Source organism: Carettochelys insculpta, chromosome 5 (assembly GCF_033958435.1).
Source record: "Carettochelys insculpta isolate YL-2023 chromosome 5, ASM3395843v1, whole genome shotgun sequence".
In the NCBI taxonomy this organism is placed as follows: Eukaryota; Metazoa; Chordata; order Testudines; family Carettochelyidae; genus Carettochelys; species Carettochelys insculpta.
Window position 1 is genome coordinate 65,381,448 of NC_134141.1, and position 17,544 is coordinate 65,398,991.

The 17,544-nt window shown below is 42.0% G+C and overlaps 1 protein-coding gene across 15 annotated transcripts in view; it reads right to left on the reverse strand.

Moving 5' to 3' along the window:
- The window catches only part of FER (FER tyrosine kinase), a 443,173-nt gene extending 427,101 nt beyond the window's left edge, over nt 1–16,072 (reverse strand). For 6 of the 15 annotated variants that reach the window (XR_012645737.1, XR_012645738.1, XM_074995248.1 and 3 more), the window contains exons 1-3: nt 15,290–15,470; nt 14,877–15,008; nt 7,880–8,090 (exon numbers count right to left, since the gene is read on the reverse strand). The gene's annotated coding sequence lies outside the window, so the exon portion shown is untranslated. Of the gene's footprint in view, nt 1–7,781; nt 7,823–7,879; nt 8,091–14,876; nt 15,061–15,289; nt 15,471–16,053 lie in introns of those variants that run through there. The other 9 variants (XM_074995254.1, XM_074995253.1, XM_074995251.1 and 6 more) reach the window with 9 other exon arrangements.
- Nucleotides 16,073–17,544: the final 1,472 nt, after the last annotated feature.

Below are 17,544 nucleotides of genomic sequence, written 5' to 3' on the forward strand. Positions count from 1 at the left end.
AGAGAGATTGATTTTGCCATGTCTTCACTGATGCAGCAAAATCGAAATCCAGCACATTGATCATGGCACATCAAACCTGCAGTAAGTATAGGCATAGAGATAGTTCCCAAGTGTGGATTGCGGGCAGAGATAGACACAGGCCCAGATTTAGGATATGTCAACTTTCCAGTAAGTGTAGACTTCATCGCGGTCAATCTTCAGGGGTTCCATTTAGCACACCTAGTGGGGATGCGCTAAATCAAACCATTATGGCTTTATCATCTACCTTGATATGCCTCACTGTCATGAGGAGAAAGGGAGGTTGATGGGAGAGTTCCTCCTGTCAACCTCCTGCTGTGGGGATGGCGAGAAAAAAAAATTCAATCAATTCCAGCTATGAAACTTAGATGCTGAAGGCCAGATCTCTACCTATATTCTTGCATCTAGTGAGAATTTAGGTACTTAACACCCATTCAAATAATGTATTTTAGCCTAGGTGCTTTTGAAGATCCCACTCGGAGCCTAAATATCTTTTAAAAGCTAGCTCTGAGCATTGTAATAGCTAAATCCCCTGTGGGCCAGGCTTAGATTATTATGGGGCTCTTAAGTAACACCTTGGAGCTTGCACTTTCTGTACAGGGTGAAGTTTATATACAGAAGACAGTAACTATCTCTTTTCTTCATGAAACCCCCCGTCTCCCCCGCCTCTCCAAATCATTTCAGCAGCCAAGCTTTTATACTGAACTTTTCTACATTAAGGAAAAGAAGGAATGGTGTCATATGTGGCTCTAGAGCAGGAAGAGCTTTGGGGATAAGAGGAATAGGAGGTCTTCAAAAATAAATGCAAAACTTACATGAAATTTGAATTAACCCCAGAAATGTGTGCAGACTGTTCCACTTATCTAGTATCTGGAAAGGAACAATGGTATCAGAGAGCTCACAAAAATTATGTAATTCAGAGGAACACATTAGATAATGGAAAAAGACCCGGGAAATAATTACTTAAAAAGTAAATGATCAGTTTATCTGTCTCCATGACAACCATAGGCTGTTACTGGGAGCATTATTTTTATTTATTATGTCACCAATATGCTAGTCTTTTTACAGACAATTCAGCTGCCAAAGGCCCTGTATCCATTCAACGCAGTTTTTCAACTAGTTCAGTTTTCATGTTGACTGTACAGTTTACCTTTAAACTTTTCAGCTCCGTTTGTTCACAATTGAAACTGTTAGGATTCTCTCTGGTTTACTCCTGGAAACTGTCATAATGACTTCTCCAAGTCAAATGAAAGGGGAAGAATATTGCACAGCATTTCAAAGGACAAAAAGAATCTGAAATTACGGGACGTTGCCTGCTGTGATTACTTTGGGATTTTGTCACATTTTGACAATACTGCGTTTTTCTGGTGGCAAACAAGTCCATAATCATTATTGCTTAATTTTGACAAATATAGTAACACCTGCTAGTTCAGGGCCCTCACACCACATTGTACAGACTCCAAAAATCAGCCATTTTGCTGTCTGTACCTATCAATTATGTGAACTGTGCCTGTACTCTACAGGTGCTACTCTGTCCAGTGAAACATTCTGTTGGTTGGAGAAAATATTCTCTCACTGTTGATTGAAGTTAAAAAGTTAACAAAAGTTAAAGCTGCTCTCTCCATGTCAAATTACCAAGCACCCATGAACAGCCCTTTTGCATTTGATTCACAACACACTTTTTTTTCTTATAATCATCCCCTCTCTCCGTACAGATTGTCTAATATGAAAAGCAGTAAATGTATGCAATTTTGATGGCATTTACAGATTCCATACAGAGACTAACAAAGAAAAGGAGCAGTACTGGACCAAAAAGGCCATGTCCATTTGCAGAGACAGAGGATGCTTCAAGTGGAAAGTATGCTTAAAAGGATACTCAGACCAGCGTGTGATTGATGATAACCTTTCTTGGAAGAGTAATATAGGAAATTTTACAAAGTGAAGTAAAGCGGGGGTTAATCTACTTAAAAGTGTTGCTGAGATTAAGTGATGAAACAGGTAAAAAAATTGATGTTGCTATATACAGTATTAATATAATCAGCCGTATGTTGTGGACATCAAGCCTTTAGTTCCACATTCGGAGAGGAGCTTTTAAAGTTAGTCAATTGAAATGCAACCACTGTAAACTGAATATGGTACATTTCTTTACACCCTGGCTAATGCAGGAAGCCATTAGAGAAATGCCAATTTCAAAATGAAAAGGTTAAGTCTAGTACTTCAGGCTAAAGTTAAGGGAGATGGCCCAGATAAGAATATTAGAAAAATATATGAGGAATGTTGGGAATTAAGTGGACCAAACAAAGACTGACATGATAAACTCCATCATGCTCTTAGGGTTAAAAGAGATGAGATGAGTGAAAAGGAAGGATTAGAGGAGATTAAAACCAAGAGCTACGAGGCAGAAAAATCTATATCTAGATGTGGATTTCAAATTATCTAATAAAGTGAGGGGGAATGAAGTCATCCTACATGGCAGATAAAGTTTGAGTTTATACACGCTAAATGGGGTCACCATTGTTGAATATATATTGACAAATCTAAAGATGAAATTTTGCATACTTGAGATTGGAGTTAAGAAATCTCATGGGATGTCTCTTTTGTAACCATTGTGATAGCTGAATTGGTAAGAATAAGGTACAGATGACTGCAGCTATTATTTTTTTTGATTTATTATCTGATATGGGGCAATTAAAAGGAGTACCTCAAAGCACGAGTGACATACTGAATGAAATACTGTTTATGACAACAATGGGTATGCTCAGGCATGAACAAAGTACTAGCATGTATTTATGGGATATCTGGCAATGAAATGACAGATAATAAAAGGTAAAAATGCTTTAAAATAGAGAAATGACCTAAAGAGCTATTTGAGAAAACAGATATTTTAAACGCTTAGTTTAAAAAGGATTTAAAAGGGAATGCAAGAATTGGGAACCTAGAAAACAAAGAGGACGAGTGTGTGAAGTATGCCTCAAATTAGAGAGTAACGCATCACTACCCTCTACTAAAGTTTAGCCTTTTAGTTGGTCACCATGTTTGAATTTATATTTATTGGATAGGCTTAAAGATGGGTTATGGAATCCCTGTAATGTTAAAGAAACAGGACTACCTGTAGAGTAATGCAAGGAATGTTCCCCATTCAGGGGGTTTGGTGGGGAAAAGGTCTTTTTGTAAAGAATATAGATGCTATTGTCTGTCATCTTAAGGCATAGGAGGCTTAATGAAAGTATTAGAAAAGTGGAACAATGGAGTGTAGTAAAAACATAGTTACATAAACATGATGAATATTTTAGTGTAGTCATGTGTGTCAGTGACACACAGTAGGCGCACCTGTTTTTCCTGCAAAGCATAATAAGAAGAGAAGGATAAAGAAGTAAGGAGGGGATGTGAGTGAGAAGGCTGTGCAAAGTGGAGAAGCCATTTTTTAACTTCGGGATTTGAAGCAATCTACAGAGGAAGGTATGCTGTCCCAGAGTAGTCAGACGTATTCCTGGAGGTTTCATCACATGGCATAATATTTAATTGAATATTAATCTTTAGTTTCTAGATATTCCAGGACAATCCTGGAAGTATGGCAACCTTAGAAGGGCCTTGACCCCTTCCCCCTCTCCTACTCCATGCTGAAGGAAAGTAATCAGACAATAGGAAGAGAGCTGGAGAATGCTTATTTAAGTGATTGAGAACTCCCTGCTGTGGGTGATTAGGGATTTGTAACCATGCTCCAAACTTGAGAGAACAGGGAGGTAGGAAGTGGTCCAGAGAAGCTAGTCAGATGCATTAAGAGTGGAAAATTAACACTCCATGCTTCTTTCTGATGGGCCCTGGCCCTGGACTGAGACACAGAAGAGGCAGAGGTCCAGGGTTCTCCAGACTTCCCCTTTGCCCTAAGACTTCAAAAGTAGAAAGACTCTCCTGTCACAGCCTGTCCACTAAGTTTGCCAGCCCATAAGTGAAACCCTCTATAGCAATATTTTAATAGGATTAGGCTTTTTTGATGTTCCAAGAAGCTATAGTAAGCCCAAAAATGTGGAGAAATGGAATGTAATCGCACAGATATTTTAGCATAGTCACAATCTGCGAAGTACCTAATGAAATGCTTGTACCCAGGAGTCAACATCCATTTGACACAGGGAGATCTCTGAAAGAACATTACAAAGTGTCCTTGGGACCATAAGAAATGAACCCATTTGTCTTGGGTAGTAGTTTTCTATTCTCTGGAAGAAATACAATTCTCTCTCGTAGAAGACTATCCTGAAAAGGCAGGCATTAATAATGCTGATGGACCATACTGCCCCATCTAGCTGAGTGGCTCACACAATTTCTAAATGAAACAGATGGGATTTATATGTAAAATTACCTAATTTCTACCTGCATGATAACATATCCCTTGAATCTAGCAGATCTTTCAAACTTTGCTTCTTTGTGACAAGTAAAACAGATTTTTGCAGTGCTCTGAAAAGAAATCTAAACCTAAATCTTTACCAAAACACCTCTACCCCCTCTAGAGTGCAAATAAGTTACTATCACATAACCACCACCCTATACTGGAAACCTACTGACTTCTATGATTACCTACATGCCTCCTGCTTCCATCCAGGGCTCACTATTTGATCCATTATTTACAGACAAGCACTAAGAACATTTGCTCTAATCCCTCAGACAGAGGCAAAACACCTGCAAGACCTTTACCAAGCTTTCCTTAAACTATAATACCCACCAGAGGAAGTGAGGAAACAGATTGGCAGAGCTGGATGTGTACCCAGAAGTCACCTGCTACAAGACAGGCCCAACAAGGAAAACAACAGAAAACTACTGACCATCACATACAGGCCCCAGCTAAAACCTTTCCAACGCATCACCTGTGATCTATAACCCATCCTGGACAATGATCACTCACTCTCACAGACCTTGGGAGACAGGACAGTCCTTGCCTACAGACAGCCTGACAACCTGAAGCAAAATTCTCACCAGCAACTATACACCATTCCACAGTAACTCTGACTCAGGAACCAATCCCTGCAACAAAACCTTGGTGCCACCTCTGCCCCCATAACTACATCAGTGACACCATCATAGGATCTAACCACATCAGCCACACCATCAGGGGCTCATTCATCTGCAAACCTACTAATGTAATATATGCCATCATGTGCCAGCAATGCCCCTCTGCCATATACATTGGCCAAACTGGACAGTGTCTATGTACAAGAATAAGTGGACACAAATCAGATATCAGGAACAGTAACCTACAAAAACCCGTAGGAGAACACTTCAATCTCCCTGGACACTCAGTAGCAGATTTAAAAGTAGCCATCCTGCAACAGAAATCTTCAAAAACAGACTTCAAAGAGAAACTGCAGAGCTACAATTCATTTGCAAATTTGACACCATCAATTTAGATCTGAAGAAAGACTGGGAACGACTGGCCAAGTACAAAAGCAGTTTCTTCTCTCTCAGTGTTCATACCTCCACAACAGCTGCTGGAAGTGGGGCATAACCTCCCTGACTGAATTGACCTCATTAACTCCGGCTTTCTTCTTGATTGGTACTTTCTTCTTTTCATGTGCCTGTATATTTATACCTGCCTCTGGAATTTCCACTACAGGTATTTGATGAAGTGGGTCTTTGTCCACAAAAGCTTATGATCCAGTAAATCTGTTAGTCTATAAGTTTCCAGGACTTCTCTTTGTTTCCACCCCTTAAATGACAAACGGTGAAATGAATCTGGGAAATAAAGTCTCTGGAACAAATCTTTTGGTAAGGTGAACCACTGCTTGGAATACCAGAGAAAGGGGAACAGTATCCCACTGTCTTGAGGACAAACATTGGCCAGTTCATGTAACTTCTAGGGGATTCATATGCCTTTGGAGATGCTGGAGCATAAATCACCACAACCAGTGCTACGTGACGGCAGGAGTGGGTGATGTAGAATCAGCTATGCTGCCTTCATACGACTCAAGGGTTGCCCCTTCAGAAGTGACTCATGAACTTGCTGATTAAGGCAGCTTTCTGTCGATGTTGCACCACAGCAGAAGAGCAAAGGGGATAGAGTGGAGTTGATAATCTTCCTCCACGGTTCCAAAATTTCACCCAAAGTCCATTTCTAATGCAATTATAACTTATAGTTTGGAAAATGAGTAATTAAGTCAAGCAATGCTGATGGCAAGAGAGAGAGTCAATCAGATCTTATCAATATAAGAGGCAAAAAAGTACTTTGTGCTAGAACAGTGTTCCTCAAAATGTGGTGCATGAAAGGATTTCAAGGGGTGTGCAACAGAAAATAAATTGCTAAAATTCAGGAGATAAGCACTGTGACAGCACTGGAAGATGGGGTAATGCCGATAAGGCCGAAGTCCCAAAGGAGGTATGCAGATGTTTTAAGTTTGGGAAACACCATGCAAGAGCATGCTTCATATCCTATTCATAGCAACTTCTAGTATGTGTCCAACTGACTGCTTTAAAGACATATTCCTTGCTACATGACACAAAGTTTTGTATACATATTTACACAACAGGAGTCACTTTGCACACTTGCTAGCACACTTTGCACACTTGCTAGCTAACTTTCAGTTCTTTGTATAATGTGTAGCTATAGGCTTTGGAGAAGCATAACAAAAACCAGAAGTTTTGGGTAAACGAATAAATGTCAAAGTAAACCAACACCAAAATTATTGTCATCAGGAAATAAAGCCTTTTAAGAGTTACTGGGTTTTGAAACTGGAGTCAAATAACCTCAGGGTCTCTCAACTTTGTTTGCAGAAGTTCTCATGAGGGACTGCATAGTGTACAAGTGGAAGATTAGACCTCTTGCTGTTAAGAACTATCTGAGGTGGAGGAGGAAGGTTACTTTGTCAGTTTTGCTGTTAACTTTTCCTAATGGAAGTAGCTCAGGATTTAGAGTTTGAGAATACTTCTAAAAATAAACCATGCCTGTGTCTTATGTGCCTGCTGAGAAAGCACTTGGATGATAGCTTGTGATTTAGCAAACTATGTGCTATTTAACAGCAAATTTAAGGTGACAGGAAGAGTCTGACTGAACTATTATAACCAGAAATAAATTTCCTTTTCCTTTTCCTTTTTGTCCACTGGGCTTCCTGCCTGAAACCTGCCTGCCTGAACCTGCAAATTGTAGACAGGTAGTTAAGCAGCTAACTGCTGATAGTGTGGACATAATGATTTGCAGAGGCAAGGTTGTAGCCCTTCAAAGGTGTTAAAATTAGATGCTAAATAAATGCCAATTATTTCTTGTAAACAGTAATAGTATGGGAGGTTGGTCCTTTTTCTGACATGGTGCTTAAGGACGTGAGAATGGAAACAATTACACATAGTGGGATGTGGGCTTTTAACACCTTCTGTGCTTTTTTTGGAACACTTACCACAAAACATTTTCTGAGAGGAGACATAGTATTTATTTTTCCAATGTCGGAAAACCAAAAAACAGTGTATTTCCCTTTAAACTATTTGTAAGTGTGCCTTCATGGGTCACAACCAAGAATACCAACGTTAGGACAAACTGCTGAGAAGTAGGGCAAATATATCCCAAAATGGGAGGGTCTTCTCACATGATATATACCAAACCAGCAACAGATGTAATCTTCAGCTTTACCACAATGGATACCAAGAAGTCATAACACCATTTTCCTTAGGCATTCCATCATTATATCATCACCAAAATCATTGAACTTAAAGACGAGTGGTTCTTTAAAACAAGTCTCCCAAAGGAGCAGCCACATACCCAGGTCCATGGACATCTCAGATCTTACCTAAAAACCACGCTATATATACACACCAATCTATAGGCTTATCTATAAAAAGAAAGAAAGGTGAGAATTAAAATTGGTTAAAGGAATCATATACATACTGTAAATGCAAAGTTCTCGGCTCAGGCTTGTAGCAGTGAAGGAATAATTTGCTGTCTTCAGTGAAGTCTCTGGTGGCTTCCAAATCATTGGAAGTTCCTCAGTCCCTTTGCTAGAATGTTCCCATTAATATAACTTCACAGCCCAGAGTTACCAGTGGGAATAAAGCAAAAGGAGGAATTTCCAGGGCCTTTTGAAATTTCATTCTTCTTACTGTGGAAAATTACAGGTAAAGGTAGCGTTTGGAGTCACATAGGCAATTCACATGTCCATGACCAATATTTGTTAGTCACAGCAGGAGCCATTACCTATACTTCAGTTTGAATGGACTTTCTGGTGGACATTCTGTGTAGAAAGGTGTCTACGTCAAGGAAAATTCACACCTCCTTAAAAGGTGCTAGTTACGTATGTATAGATGAGCAGCTACCAGATCCCCACTAGAAAAGTGCAAACATAGCCTTAGTGAGCCTAAACTTTGCTGTTTCCTTGTGCATTAGTTGTAATAACCTATGTAGGAGAGACAGTGGCTCATATTTGCTAGCATATCAAATAAATTGTTTTGTTTTAAAAAAGTGCTTTTAATTTATTTTTATGTCTGTTAATATCCAACAGATCTGCTGTGTGGAGCTTGAGCTACCATACAGACTTCACAGAAATCAACAGTACTATCTGCCTTTTTCGTATTAGCAGACTAACATCAGATATCAGGCTGCTTTTACAGGCTCCGATGCCTCTTGATTGTTAGTAGTTACTGACAAAGCACCCACTACCTTGAACTTATTGTTTGCTGGTATGTAACACGCTGGCTTGTCTAGCCCGTGGCTTTGCAGAGCCCATTATAATTATGTATGTCAACACTAAAGTCTGAACCCCAAACAATGGCTAATTTTGTGAAAAATTTCCTGAGAATGTGACCTTAAGGGCCCAAACACTAAAAACCTTTAACTGCTGGAGTGAGTCTTACATAGCTTTAGTAGGCAACGAAGTGATTGGCACTACACACTTAACATTTATAAAAACAAAAAAAAACAACCAAGGTGACTTGACATTTCATATTTGAAATCAGGATGTAACTAAATGTGCATAAAACTTCGTATCATGATCTAACTAAGGAGACACATTGTGCTACTGCAGGCTGTATGAACTCAAAAGAGTTTTATTTCACTAGCTCAGGAATAACAGATGTTTTGCAAGATGACAGTATCTTCTGAACCAGACAAGGCCAAGTTAAAAAAAAAAAAAGGCTGCAAAAGAGAATTAAAATCATCAGCCTGGCTTGAAATATATTTGATTTCACTCTTGAGAATTATACTAGATACATAAAACAAAACAAAAAACCATCTATTTATAGAGACTAGCCCCAGTTCTCCAATGCACTCAAGCTGTAGTTGAACATGGCAGAGGATGGCGTTTACAGGGAACTTATTGAGGCTGCCAGATCCTCTGCCACTGAGTCATCATTGAAGTTAGAGCAATAGCAGACCTGCTGTAACTTCAGCCATCAATACAGCATAAACATTACAGTAGAGCATATGCCAGCAGAAGATCAGGCACAGTGGTACTCTGATCTTTCACACTCCTTGTCTATCCACAACATGCACAGTGGGGAAGGCTTTCTATCCTGGGTCCCAGTTTATCTAATGCTGGCCATGGCTGGTGGCCCTCCTGGAGGCCCCAGACCCATATTTGAGAACCATTGTTCTGCTACATCGCCATAACTCCAACTTGAGGTGTTGTGTACAGCTTAGGTTGGTGTAGTTAGGCCAACACAGTATCTGTGTAGACATCATGTTGTTTTTATCACCACAGAGCCATACAATTGATAAGAAAGCCAGTTTGTCAATGTGGGGCTGCTGGGGCGGGGTCTAGCAAGAGCCTGGCTGCCTCCCTCCCATGCAGGCTCCCTATTTCCAGATAGGCTGAGCCTGCCCTGCTACAAGCTGGGCTGCCTCCTGGGGCCCGGTTTCCTCAGCCTGCTGGTTGACACCTCTGTGTCCTGGTGCTGCCCAGAGGCTCCCCACAGGGAGCGCGGGTGCTGCCCAGATTTTCTGGCCTCCTCAACCACCTAGCTTACGAGCGTGGAGCTGCTTGCTATAGAACAGTCAGTTCCCATGTGTGGAGCTGAGAGGTGGGGTAGTAATTACTGCTCTGGTTTTTGAACAATCTAGCATAGGTTGAGTAAAGTTTCTAGAGTGGACGTGTTCTTTCTTTACTGCAGCATTTTTATGTCATGCATAATGCAGTAACACGCACAGGCAGAGTCGTGACTAGAAAACAACATGAAGCATATGCTTTTCATAAAGGCTTTGAGGTTTTTTTCAATAGTCTTCTTCAGTAATATTTAACTAGAGTGACTATGAGACAAAATTGCTTTTAAAATAAAGCATAACAACCTCAGCTCTGATTTTCAGATGCACAGAAGTGCTTTGATTTATGCCAGCGTTGCCATACCACACACCCTCACATACTTTGAATTTCTCGTAAGTTGGGGGAGGCTTTTTTCCCTGGTGGAACACACGTTCTGCAGCCAGAAGCAGCAGGAGTATCTGCAGTTCCTTGTGAAAGGTAAGTCCTGGGGCTGAGGGGGGCAGTTGGAGAGAGTTAAGCCTGGTGGTGGGTTGGAACCATGGGGGTCAGGGGGGTTAAGGCTGGGGTGGGTTAGGGCTGCAGGGGGCCAGGGGGTGGAGCTGATCTGGAGCCGTGTGCAGGGGTGGGGGGTGAGTTGAGCTAGAGCCACAAGTGGGGGTGGTGAGCTGCGCCATGGGGGGATTGAACTGGGGTGGGGAGGGTTGAGCTGAAGCTGCGCATGGGGGGTGGAGCTGGAGCCGTGCTCAGGTGGTGAGTTGGCGGGCTTTGAACTGGGACAGGGTGGTTGAGCCGGAGCCATACATGAGTGGTGGTGAGCCGGAGCTGGGCACAAGGGTGAGGGATGAGATGGAGCCATATGCAGGTGATGAGTGGGGCTAGGGGTTGTTGAACCAGGGCCACATGGGGCTGGGAGGGTTGAGCCAGGGCCAGGGGGAGCGGGATTTTGAGTTGTGCTTAACTTGCATTAATCAGAGGGTTTACTGTAAGGGACACCAGCAGTTTCCACAAACTTAAAGTGGCTTTCAGTATTTAGCACTTCTGAATAATAAGTTCCCCTGTCATTGGCCTTGCCTAAAACTCACTTTTAACTTTCCATTTTCTCCAGCTGAAACAAACTCAAAATTTTACAAGAGAACTGGAGGGGAGATACTAGTTTTTATTTCTGTTCCTGGACTTCTCATCCCATACTCCCCCACTTACTTCAGTATGGATCACCAAAGACGTGATTTCTCCTCAGAATACCTGTCAAATGTTTGTGATTGGTGGCTTTTATATGGGGAGAATCCCAGCTAGTCTTTTGAATTGAAAATAAGCTTTAAAAACCAATTTACCCAGTAAGTCCTTTGTGTCTTCAATTTTTTGTTTTTTGTTTCATTTAAATTTGAATAGTATAATAGGACCTGGAAAAGGGGAAAGTGATCAAAAGTAGCCAACATGGATTCACCAGGGGCAACTCCTGCCTGACCAATCTGACTAGCTTCTGTGATGAGGTAACAGGCTCTGTGGACATAGGGAAGTCAGTGGATGTGATATACCTTGACTTCAGCAAAGCTTTTGACACAGTCTCCCACAACATTTTTGTCCATAAGTTAAGGAAATATGGATTGGATGCTTGGACTATAAGATGGATAGAAAGATGGCTTGATGGTTGAGCCCAACGGGTAGTGGTCAGTGGCTCAATACCTGGATGGCGGTCAGTTTCAAGCGGAGTGCTGCAAGGCTTGGTTCTTAGGCCGGTGTTATTCAACATCTTTGTTAATGACCTCAACGAGGGACTGAATTGCACCCTCAGCAAGTTTGCGGATGACACAAAACTAAGGGGAGAGGTAGATTCCTCCAGGGTAGAGAGAGAATCCAGACGGACCTGGATAAATTGGAGGATTGGGCCAAAAGAAATCTGATGCGGTTCAACAAGGAGAAGTTTAGAGTCCTGCACCTGGGGTGGAAGAATCCCAAGCATTGTTATAGGCTGGGAACTGACTGGCTCAGCAGCAGTATGATGGAAAGGGACCCAGGGGTTATGGTGCATAAGACTGGATATGAGTAAACAGTGTGCCCTTGTAGCCAAGAAGGCTAATGGCATACTAGGGTGCATTAGGAGGAGCATTTTGAGCAGATCTAAAGAAGTAGTTATTCCCCTCTTTTCAGCACTGGCCACATCTTGAATGTTGTGTCCAGTTTTGGGTGCCCCACCATAAAAAGGATGTGGATTTGCTGGAGCAGGTTCAGCGGAGGACAACAAAAACGATTAAGGGGCTGGAGCACAAGACCTACAAGGATAGGCTGAGGGATTTGCTTGTTTAGTTTACAGAAGGGAAGACTTAGGGGTGATTTAATAGCAGCCTTAAACTTACCGAAGGGGAGCTCTAAAGAGGAGGGTGAGAAACTGTTCTCAGTGGTGTCAGATGACAGAACAAGGACTAATGGTCTGAAGTTGAAGAGGGAGAGGTGTAGGTTAGATATTAGGAAAAACTACTTCCCCGGAAGGGCGGTGAAACATTGGAATGTGTTGCCTAGAGAGGTGGTGGATTCTCCATCCCTTGAGGTTTTTAAGTCCCGGCTTTACAAGGTCCTGGCTGGGATGAATTAGTGGGCGTTGATCCTGCTTGAAGCAGGGGGCTGGACTAGATGGCCTCCTGAGGTCCCTTCCAGCCCTATGATTCTGTGATTCTGTGACGGGGTTTCTGGGCACAGCTAGAGAAATCAATCCAGGGTATCTTTGCTTAAAATCCAGGCTACTCACAGCCTCAGGCTGGGATTTCCCTCTCACTAAGGCAGATCCTACCAGCCTCAACAGCACCTCTGCCAGCCCCGCTGGCCAGCCAGAAGCCACACAAGCAAACCCTGTACCAGCTGAGACCAACAACCCCCAACTTAAGGTGAGAGGCTCTTCAGCCTGTTTCACCCAACACCACGCAGATTGTTGTAGACCCCAAAGGGCCCAGCCCCAGACCCCGGTCAATATATAGTTGGATCTTACCCAAACAAACACACCCACCAATTCTTTAGATCTAATATCTAAAGATTTATTAATACAAAAAAAAAAGAACAGGGTTAGAGAGATGAATTGTGAAAGGAATACTTTGCATACATCAATCATAACTACCAATGCAGGACAGACATGTTATTTGCTGATTCTTGAAAATCTCTGAAAGTTCATTTCAGGTTACATGGATTCAGTTGTCAAAGCATTGCAGATCTGGCCTGCTGGGGTCCACATGCTGGGATATGGACTCTTGGAGCCCAAAAGATGAAAGGATCCAAGATGGACGCTGCTAAGTCCACACCATGGCTCTCTTCTTGTTGTTGTCTCTTCTCTTGTTCTGTCCAGGGTCAAAGCCCTTTCTTCTTCCCCTAGTCCCTTGAGGGTCTGCCTCCACCTGACTCAGGTGAGCTGTTATGCCAAACTGCCATTGGATGAATCCCAGGCGACAGTTTCCAATTTCTGAACTGGACCTATTCCTTTGTTTCAGCCCAGGACACTTGACCCTTGGCCTGCATCTACTGACATGTTGCAAGCATTTGGAATGTGGATTCAGTGTCTGAACACCCAGTTTCCACCCTATTGTTCAACCCAATGTCCTGGCTGCGGCTGAGTTTACACCTCCTATTCTGAAGCTTAACACTGAAACATTTTCTAACAGAGTTACATAGCTAAAATCTGTAACTTGACCTAGAAACATGATACAGACACATAAGTAGCATACACTCATTCAGGGCATCATCAGCTTTCATTTGACACCTCACATGGCCCGCTTCCACAATATTTGGAGCCAATTGCCTCACTAGGCATTAAAATGGCTTTCAGACCCAACATAAAAGTCCAACCACGTGACAAATACTCATTGGGGACATTTTCAATATATAGCTAACTTGAAAAGTATTCCTATTAAGTATGTTTCATTTTGTTAGATACCTTAAAATGCCTGTAATAGATGGGTAATTAATTACCATACCTTGGAAACATTTCAAAATATAAAATTATAAAGAGGACATATTCCCATCAGAGGACCCAAAAGTCTGAGAACAAAGGGAACACATGCATGAAATTCATATGAATTAGCAAACAACTCTGAGTTTAGAGACAGAAGACAGGAAACTCTGAGGGGCAACTCAGCCATAAAAGGTATCAAATGAAGAGTTTCCAGAAAACTGCTTGTCAGAGGGTAGATGGCACTCTGAAATCTTTCATTAAACACTCCAACCACCTTAAAAACAAAGTTGGAATAACAGAACAAAAACAGACATCAAAAGAGTCAAAAACAGAGACTATACTGATACAAGACAGTGTAATCATCCTCTTCCTTTCATCTGTTATTCCCTTGACAGGAAAACCTCAATACAAAATTCAAAGTCCAATTCAAGCAGAAATCAATCTTGTCTTCCTCAATACCATAACATGTTTACTATATCACTCCACAGAGAGTCCATTACATGCACTGAACATTCTGTTTCTGTCCTCTTCACAAAATGTGGATGCAGACACAGCTCTTCAACACTCAGAAAAAGTCCCTCCATAAAACTCAAAAGACACAGAAAGATGAAAAAAAGCAATGTAGTCAACAGTTATAGCAAAATCTTCACAATCATTGATACTGCTGGTATTCTCTGCCCTGGACATATTAACCAGTGAACTATGTTCTTGGTCCCGTGTAATTTCTCCCACCCTCTACTGTAATCACTTTACCATTTCCACCATATCATGAGATAAAATACATGCCAACACCTTCTTACCCCTTCATACTTTTGTCCCACCTTTACTCCCAAAAGTGTCTCTGCCTGTACCAGGGGTTTCTCTCCCATCCTCAAATGACAGCAACAAAACTCAAAACTCAACCCATATTAAACTTGAATATGCCTCCAGCACTTCCTCTCCCCATGGCTGTATTTACCCTCTGCATGCCTCAGTACCTCCAGCTCCTTCCAGATTACACCAACTCTTCCATGGAAGCCCACATCATAGGTTTCTTCTGAAGCAACCATTTCACAGGACCAGACTGACAAGATAGACGGTTTCTGTCTCTCATTACTGGTCCACCTGCTCTGAAAAATCCCCCGGTCCCCAGTGAGACTTCTTTTTTTAGGGTTATCATATCTGAACTTTCAAAAAAGAAGACACCCCTGAGAGGGAGTGTGTCTGTACCAGTATCTACCAACTCACGTCATATTTATGTAGTATATAGTAATTTAGTGCACTAATGTACTATACACCACATTAATACGTGAGTTAGTAGATACTCATATACATACACTCCCTCTCAGGGGTGTCCTCTTTTTTGAAAGTTTGAATATGGTAATCCTACTTTTCTCCTAAATTAACTTACAATTTCAGTTTGCTTGCTCATCCCACTTGAACCTTCTGAGTCCACAGGCTTCTGAAATTCCAGCCAATACATCGAAGTCTCCTGGATCACTTACTCTCCCAAACACAACTGTTGCCTGTGACACACCCAATCTTGTTTCTGCCAGGTAAGCTATATTTCCCACACGGACACTTTATCTGTTCAAAACACCCATACCACCTCTTTAAATATAGAGGGAACACTCTGGAAATGTAAGCATTGCCAAGCTTCCCAAATGACTGTCATCTGGGCAACCAGCCAGGTACAAAGGCTTCTAAACCTGAGCCTCTAACTAATACACACTGTTATATCCCCTAACTGGTCTGTCCTCCTCTCATCTCTCTGCACGTCCACTATTAGGAGAGATTCCAGAGGACTGAAAAGGGCAAATATAGAGCCAATCTATAAAAAGGATAATAAGGACAAGCCAGGGGATTACAGACCACACATCTTAACTTCAGTACTCAGAAAGATAATGGAACAAATAATAAAGCAATGAATTTGCAGACAGATAGAAGAAAATCAGGTGAAAACGATCAAGAACAAATTGTGCTAAACCAATTTAATAGCTTTCTGTAACTGAGTAAAAAGCCTTGTGACTGGTATGGGGAGCAGTCGCCATTTCACACTACATTTCAGAGTCCAACTCCCGTTCCTGCCCTGTCCAGTGTATCCCTACAAATCACAGAATCCTCCTGTCCAGTCAGGCGATGACATCAGAAGCGCTCAAAGAATGTTTAACAGACCTGCAGCCTCAGAATCAGACACTTATCCAGCCTCTATTCTGAGCTCATCAAATCTCCTTCTTTCCCCACGAATCCATTCTCTTCTTACTCCACGAATTCTTATCAGCACTTCAGCAGTGATCACCGCCTTTTGCCCCAGCCCTTCTGGATTGTCCCAGACTACTCTTTATAACCTCCTCATTGTATCCTCACACTGCTGAAGCCCTCCCAACATCTCTTTGGCTACATCTACATGGCAGGCACTATTTTGGGATATTGCAGTATCCCAAAATAGCTGCCCATATCTAGGAAACATACTCGTTGCCCCGAAACAATTTGAGATAATAGACACACTCTGATGGCATCTTACATGAAGAGTACAGGGATGTCTCAAATTAGCACTTTACTTTGGCATGGGGCACCATTCAGACAGCACCACATGCCAAACTAGCTTATTTCAAAATCAACTTTAAATAAGCTATGCAATTTCTGTAGTGCAAACTGTGTAGCTTATTTTGAGATTAGGCTGCCATATAGACACAGCCTTTGTGTCCTCTTACCTTATTTCTCCTCTTCCTTTTTGTCCCCTACTTTTGAATGAAAGTCTTGCAGGAAAGATTCAGACATTCCTGTCAACCCACAGGATCTCCATGCTGGAGCTGTAGGCCCTCCTGACTCGGCAGCCATATTGCTCCTTTCACCCAAATCCACAGCTAATTCTTTGAAGAGACCGGGTCTTAGCCTACCTCTGACAGCCTCCACAAAATAGAATGAGTCAACTCAGGTTCACCTGGGAGCAGTTAATTCACTGAGTAACAGGGATGTAGTTTATTAGGCAGGGAAGCATCTGGATATGATTAAAAAGCTCAAGACCTCATCTAGACAAAGACTCTTGAGAAGTCAAAGAAAGCTCCGGAGCATAGGAAACCTGAGCCAAAGAGAAACTGGTGTTCCTAAGATAGGAAGTGTGGGTTAAGTGAAAGCCAAGCTCCAAGGGCAGGGAACCTAAAAAAAGGGGATCCTGGAAAGAGAGAGCTCATTGAAGAGCTTATGAGACCCAGAAGCTCAGATGAAGCGCTCCTCGAAAAAAAGGGAAGATTCTAGCAAGAGAGTCACAATGGGTGGACAGCCTGTGCAGGATTTATGACAGCCCTTGAAACATTTCCATTGACTCTAACAACAGAGACAGCATCAGGAAACCTGAGATGAAAGGAACCAAATGGTTTGTATGCCATAAACATTGAATTCAAAAGGGGGAACAGATGGAATGGGAATGACCAAGTCCCTCAGCCAGGAAGATGAAATAGAAAGGTGTCATGTATACTACAGTGTAACTTGTGTTAAGTTAAGAAAAAACATGTTCTTTAATACTCAAAGCTGGGCTTGCTTATGCCTGGGTGGAGGGAACTGGGGCAGGATTCAGTTGAACTACTATGCCTGAGCACAGATGTGTGTGCTGGGGGTGATCTACCACATCATCTCATTGCTGTTCCAGTATAACCTGAAGTTATT